Genomic DNA, 6698 nt, shown 5'->3' with positions numbered 1-6698 from the left:
CCGCCCGCGCGGGGGTGTCGGTGCGCTCGCTCCAGCAGGGGACCGGTCCGCACCCGTCCAGGGGCGGCGTGGTCACCGCCCAGGCCCAGCGGCCCGAGGCCAGCCCCGCGCGCCACTGGTGAGCAGACCCATCAGGGAAAGCCCGGCGGCCTCTGCCGTCCCTAGACCTCGTCCATTTGCCTTCCCACTAGGTTTGTCGAGTGGCTCCCACTGGCGCGAGAGAAGTTCTAACTCCCCAAGTGCTTCATCCACCTGAAGTGGACACGCAGACCCCACGAGTGACCCACTGCCACCTTCCTTCACCCAAAGCCACCGGCCACGGTCACGTAAATCAGGTATTCTCACGCAAGCGAGCACTCATTCCGAACCCATGTTGTCCTTGGGTTTGACATGAGAGGGTGCTTCAGAAAAGAGAAGAGCCGGGTGTGGTAGCATAGGTCTGTAATCCCAGCACTTGGGAGGCTGAGGCAGGAGGATCGCTGCCAGCCTGGACTACTTGAGTTCAAAGCCACCCTGCACTACAAAGTGAGACTCTGGCTCAAAATTTAAAAAGGAAAAAAAAAAGGGTAACATTGAATAAAGCCAAGCTGGTTGGTATCACCTTATATCAATAAAGTAAATTTTTTGCTTTGAAAAAAAGCAGCATTCATCCCGTTTTTAAAATGTAGGTTATACGCCAGGCGGGGTGGTGTACACCTGTAATCCCAGCACTCAGGAGGCTGAGACTGGAGGATCATCGGCTACACAGTGAGCTCAAGGCCAGCCTGAACTGCATAGCAAGACCCTGTCTCAAAAAGACAAAATAAAATAAAATGTGGGTTATAACCTTCAAAAGCTTCCCCCAAAACATGTTTGATTCATACAAGTTGCCATGCCCTGCTAAGTTGCAGCTCCCTCTGGAGATGAGGAGGGCATCCGCACAGGGCGTGGGGCGTTGGGCTGGGTGCTGGACCTGTGACCCCAGGCCCTGGTGACCGTGCTGTTTTCAAGGCCCCGGAACTCCTCACCACAGTTACCCCTCCAGAGAGCTGCCCTGCTGGAGGGGATTCCACTGGAAGTCATCTAAAGTGCTGTATCATATGGCAAAGTAGACTGTCAAAAAAAGTCTCAAAATTGTAAGCAGATACAGGTACTGTGCAGAGGCAGAAGCAACTAGTAAAGGAATGTTAACACCGAGCTAAGGACTGCAGACAGAGAACTACGCCATAACCCTTTTAATTATTCATGGAAAAGAATCACCGCCTTTCCCTCAGCCACGTTTGCTGAATTCATGCACGAACAGTTGCGGACCTAAGCTCTGCGACAGCCAGCAGCACCGCGTTTCTGAGACAGCCCCAACACCCAGCACAGCTAAGGTTTGACGTGCATTATCTCCCGGAAGCCATTCAAACTCCTGTACCCTGATTCCAGGTATCACCCCCTGACAAAGAGCTAAGTGAGCGGGCACAGGAGAGGGACTGGCGTAACAGCAGTGCCAGTGCCCCGGCCAGCCAGGGTCTGAAGCCACCAGAGCTGGAAGCCGGGGGACAACCCAACACCGACCGGGCAGAGCCTGAAGGAGCCAATCCCACCGCAGGCGCCACTGTCCAGGACACCAGGGTGCTGACAGGAGGTCGCATCGCCCCTTGCATACAGAAAGAGGAGAGGAACTGGGCGCGCTTTGAAGGGCTGCGCCGGACGATTGCTGCCTTTCTCGGAGGCTTGGCTCGAACATCCTGTACCACGCTGAAAGCCCCCTCCGTGTGGAGGCAGCCACGTCACCTGCAAGGTTCGAAGAACTCGCCCAGGCTCTGAACCCGAAACTTGGATGACTCCAAATTCCTCAAAACGCCTGTTTAAAGTGCGGAGCGCCGAGCAGCGTGCCGAGATCCCTGGAGCTCACCCCAGGCGCCCATCCGCAGTGCCCACTTCCTGTCGTGCTGGACCAGGTAAGCCGAGTGGCACCCAACTGGCATCGGGCACCAGGACACAGGCTGGGGCACCGGCGTGGGCCTCGATATCCCACTACCATTGTGCCTTGTCTCCAACCACTTCGCACCGTTTCGGGGAGACGTAAGGAGCCCAGCCCGGTCCCGCGGCGCCTCGTGTCTTCACGGTTCCTCGGCACCAGGGAGGGACACACGAGTCACCAGCTCACCGCCCCAGGGGCTGGCCCCACCAACACTTCCTACTCCGGACACCCACCTCCCGCTCGGCCTCTCCGCCAGCCTGGCTGCACCCACTGGACTGGCTTTGCCGCCCCCACCCTGTGAACCCCCTACCACAGCCCCGGCAGCCTTTGGGACGGCATCTCCCCCTCTACCGGCTTCAGCTGAGAATTCAGACGTCGTACAGTGATCAATGAATGGATACTGGCACCACGTTTACAATAAAATAAAAACCCCCAAATCCCCAGAGGTAGCAATTTTAGGAAATTTAATTGGAAAGACAATCAAATAAACTATGGTCTTTCAAAAAGAATACATGGTAAGGTGGGAACGTGAGAATGTGAGCGTCGTGTCAGCCTTGGGGACACTCAATAGCACACGTCCACGCCATGGGTCTCACCCTCCCCTGAACTCGGCTGTGCCCCGGGGCTTCCCCACCTTTGCCAACCCTCATCACAACTTTCGCCACCTTTATTCGCAACCCAGGGGTAAAGATGCACTTTATGCACCATTGTGATGCCTGCCCTAGCACGCTGCACCTTGTGAAGCCAACTGAAGGTGCCGCACTCCTCGGGAAACCGGAAGCGCCCACACGTCTAGCTGGGCATGGCTGGGAATCCATGTGAAACCAAAGCAAACGGACCCACAGCGACTTTCATCCTGCTAACTGTAACGGGGGCTTACGTCAAGATGAGAACAGAGACAGGCACCGGAGGGAGGGAGTATGGAGCCTGCGTGCACGTGTGCAAGCACAATGCTCCACTGCGGGAACGCTGTTGTCTCTGAGGACGGCTACGTTAAAAAAAAGAAAGTGGAAAATCCCTTGCTTTCAGTGCTAGGGTGTCTTTTTTGTAAAAAGTTACGATGCAGGGACACCTGGTTCTTTACCACTTCGTACAGCGAGCAGCAGCGATACACAACGCAGAAGACACAAGACAAACGCAAAAAGCACTGAGCCACTTGTGGCAGTGAACAAGCGCTCCATACAACCGCAGCCTCACACTTTCAACACGGCGTGAAGTCTCCAGGGCAGGGGACGGCCCGCTGGACTCACAGGATGGCTCCTTGCAGGTACCCTTAATACTGCTGGACTTCAGAAAGAACCATACACTTGTTTCCCAGGGTCTCTTCTCTTGCTCTCTGGACTAAAACTTACCTGATGTTAAAAAAAAAAAAATTACCTGATGACTATTTTCATCACAGGATGTCAGTCTAGCACCATCATGAGAAAGAGCTCCTGCTCTACTCCGACACTAAAAGCTTTCCAACCTCTGGGCAGGAGGCAGTTCAAGTAGATTTTGGAAATCTAAACAGTCTCAGTGTATCAACATAGTTGCAGTGCAGCCAAGTGGTGCAAGGCTTTTTGTCCCCTTAATAATCTTACATTTTCAAACTTGCTTCACGTGTGACATTAAAGGCCAAGTCACGCTCTGGAATAAACCACTGGGGACACTGCATGTGGTCACCACTACAACAGATAAAGAATAAGCGCTGTACTTAGACTCTGAGGGCCAACAAAAGTAGACCAACCAAAAGGAAATCAGGGAACCAACTTAGAACTTAGTGCCGTCTCAGCTTCACATGTGATTTCTGTATTTTCCTGAAAGAACATGACAAGAAGCTTAACAACACACAAGCTGGGAAGGAGTACAGTGCCAAGGATTTTTGGGCCTTATAATAATTAATGCATTTTTAATGAACTTTTTTAAACATATAGTTCGAATCATTAAATAAAAATAGGTCTTGTGTTTTTTTTGAGTCCATTTCACAAAATATGCCACTTACTAACTCTCAGACCCTAAGAAAAAAACTAGAAAGTTTTCCATTGTTACATGTGCTAAGTTCAACTTTACCAACCTGAATTTTACAGAGTAATATTCAACTATTTAAGTTCCTTACCTGCTGAAAGCCACCTTAATATATACTTATGCAGGTTACTTTATAAAACAAGAAGGCTTGCAGTTAGAGCCCAACTCACTGTGGCACGAATGCTAGAATGTGTACACCAAAGTCCCTGATACATACGAGGGTCTAGGGAAGGAGGGGTAGATCCGTGTGTACTCCCCACTCCATCCAGGCAGGTCAAAGCCCACTACCACTCTAAACACTACCAACTAAAATACTAGCACAGAGAAATTGTGTGAATATAGTAATTATTTAGGTAAAGAATCAATTTTAAAAAATCAAGTGATCTGTTAAACCTCCAATTTTTACTTTCAGAGAGATTTGAAGCCTATATTGATGTTACTCCAATATTTTCCTTTTTATACATTTGACTAAATTTATACTCGGTATACCTACCAACCTGGACCAGGTTAATTGCATAGGAAGGTTTTTACTATGTTTACATTTTTCTTAAATTAATTTTAAAAAAGCATAGTAAAGAGTCTGAGGACAAATTATTCAACTGTTTATCATACATAAGACCGCATGACTATAATACAAAGGGGGTTTCTTTTTTCATTTAACGTTACAATATACACAGCAAGTCCGGACTAGATCTTACAATCTGAACACAGGTATTTAACCTTTTCCATGCTGTTTATGTTTACAATGCACAGAAGCCCTGTAACCAAACTGTGTAGTAAAGCACACAAAACTGGACTGTAACATAACACAGTATGCAGAAGCATTGGATTTTATGATTTTCTTTATGTAAATATCGGTTTAAAAACTGCTTTAGTTTTTTGGTGCTTGCTAAGATGTGGCAACCAGCACAGAAAAAAATGCCCTGACTCATATAGTGTCTTAACCTTCTGTTCCATATCCCTAAACAGCAGTAACTACTGAATCCCTTTTGATATTGCTATATTCAAGATGATACCCTTTTATTCACTGTAAACCTTTATGAACTACCAAGTTCAAAAAATCATCCACAGGCTTGACATTTAATTAGAAAATAAATATGGATCTCCTGATTAACAACAAAAAAAATTTGTGGTTTATAAAAACGGATTACTTCCAAGTTTCCACTCACATTTACATAGTCTTAAGCCTTTCTTTCATCACTGTTACATATAAAAACCTGCTTTTGTTCAGAAAAATTGACCTAGCCAGCCACATGGAGTTGACCCATGAGAAGTAATGTGGTGTCCTGCTGTTGTTTCGAACAGGGTTATCGGCAGAGGTAGATTACTGCTTCCTTTCTAGGCTTCTTTGATCCTGGACAGGTAAATTATGCTATCTTCATTCTCCCAATTCAACCACTCAAAAGTATAACACCCTAAAATTGATCAATTTAAAAGGGGAACACAAATTTAGCAACTGCCAGACTGTGTTACATTAAGGCAGCATAATCTCAAAACGAGGCACCTGCTAGACTCCAGCCTGTTCACGTCAGGTCGTGCTGAGAGCTCTGCTCACTCCTGCTCCTACTGTGGAACTGGTGGTGTGACCAAGGGATCAAGGTCTTGCGTTCAAGTTTACAAGTAGGTTAATCAGGAATACAAGAGTCAACTGCTGGCTCCATAGCTTCTGGATCCAGTGTCCCTTTACCTTCAGAAGCCTGAACACACTGAGACTGCGACAGATGTTGTAATCTGGAATTAGATGTCAATCTATTATGTTCAGTACACAGATTGCTGTAAATGTATTGGCTATGGATTCAACAACAGTTCCAGTTTTGTTTAAGCAATAGTACAGCCATAATTTTCAACTGACATTTAAAAATGGTCTAGTTACACCTTGTGTCAAAGTGCAGAACTGCTACATTATTGGTTACAGACATCTATGTGCTATAAAAACAGCTTTGGTACAATAAATTATCAAAAAAGAAAATAAATTTTTGTAAAATTCACAGCATAATTGTGAGGCAAAAAAGCAGTCACATAAAATTCTGCATTTTTTAAAAATGTTCAGGATGAACAGAAGACATCTTTGTGCAGAAGAAATGGTGGAGATACCACGTGCCGAGAAAAAAGCAAAAGAAAAAGTAAAAAGCAGGAAGGGACACAGCTGTAGCTATTTCCATCAAAGCAAACCACTACTTCTGTGACCTTCAACCAATAAGAAGTCAACTTTATGACACACGCAAAGTGACCTTGCAATACCTTACAATTAGTGGGTCACAAAAGTCTATTTTAAAAGAAAGGCCTCTTGAATTACCCATTCTCTGTGTTTTCAGCATTAAGGACTGTCTGCAAAAGCATGTCCACAAGTGATTGCATCTGAAATGGTAGGCTCTTCTAATTCGAGTCCAAATCCATAAGGCCAAAGGTTATCCCAAAGACCACCACTCAGACCTCCCCAGGACTGGCCACAACCGACCCGTTGATTGCTTCTCAGTGCACCTTGGTGAGGAGACCAGTCACGTTCCATCCTATCCTCCTGCAGCCTCTCCGACAGGAGACCCGCAGGCGCCCATGTAATTGCTGCTTCGCTCCTCAGGAGGTTCAGATAGGAGAGTCCTGATCCCCGCCACTTAGCATGCTCAGTGTGCCTTACATCGCCAGCACAATCGTCCCTTTCACACAGCTGAAGATGATGTTTGTGTAAGCTGGAGGTCCCTCTTCCTTACAGTACTGCATTTCCGTGCCCAAGTGTGTTTAGAGG

Source organism: Chinchilla lanigera, unplaced genomic scaffold, assembly GCF_000276665.1.
Source record: "Chinchilla lanigera isolate Chin_1 unplaced genomic scaffold, ChiLan1.0 scaffold00006, whole genome shotgun sequence".
NCBI classification, from domain to species: Eukaryota; Metazoa; Chordata; class Mammalia; order Rodentia; family Chinchillidae; genus Chinchilla; species Chinchilla lanigera.
This window is presented reverse-complemented; position numbering follows the sequence as displayed.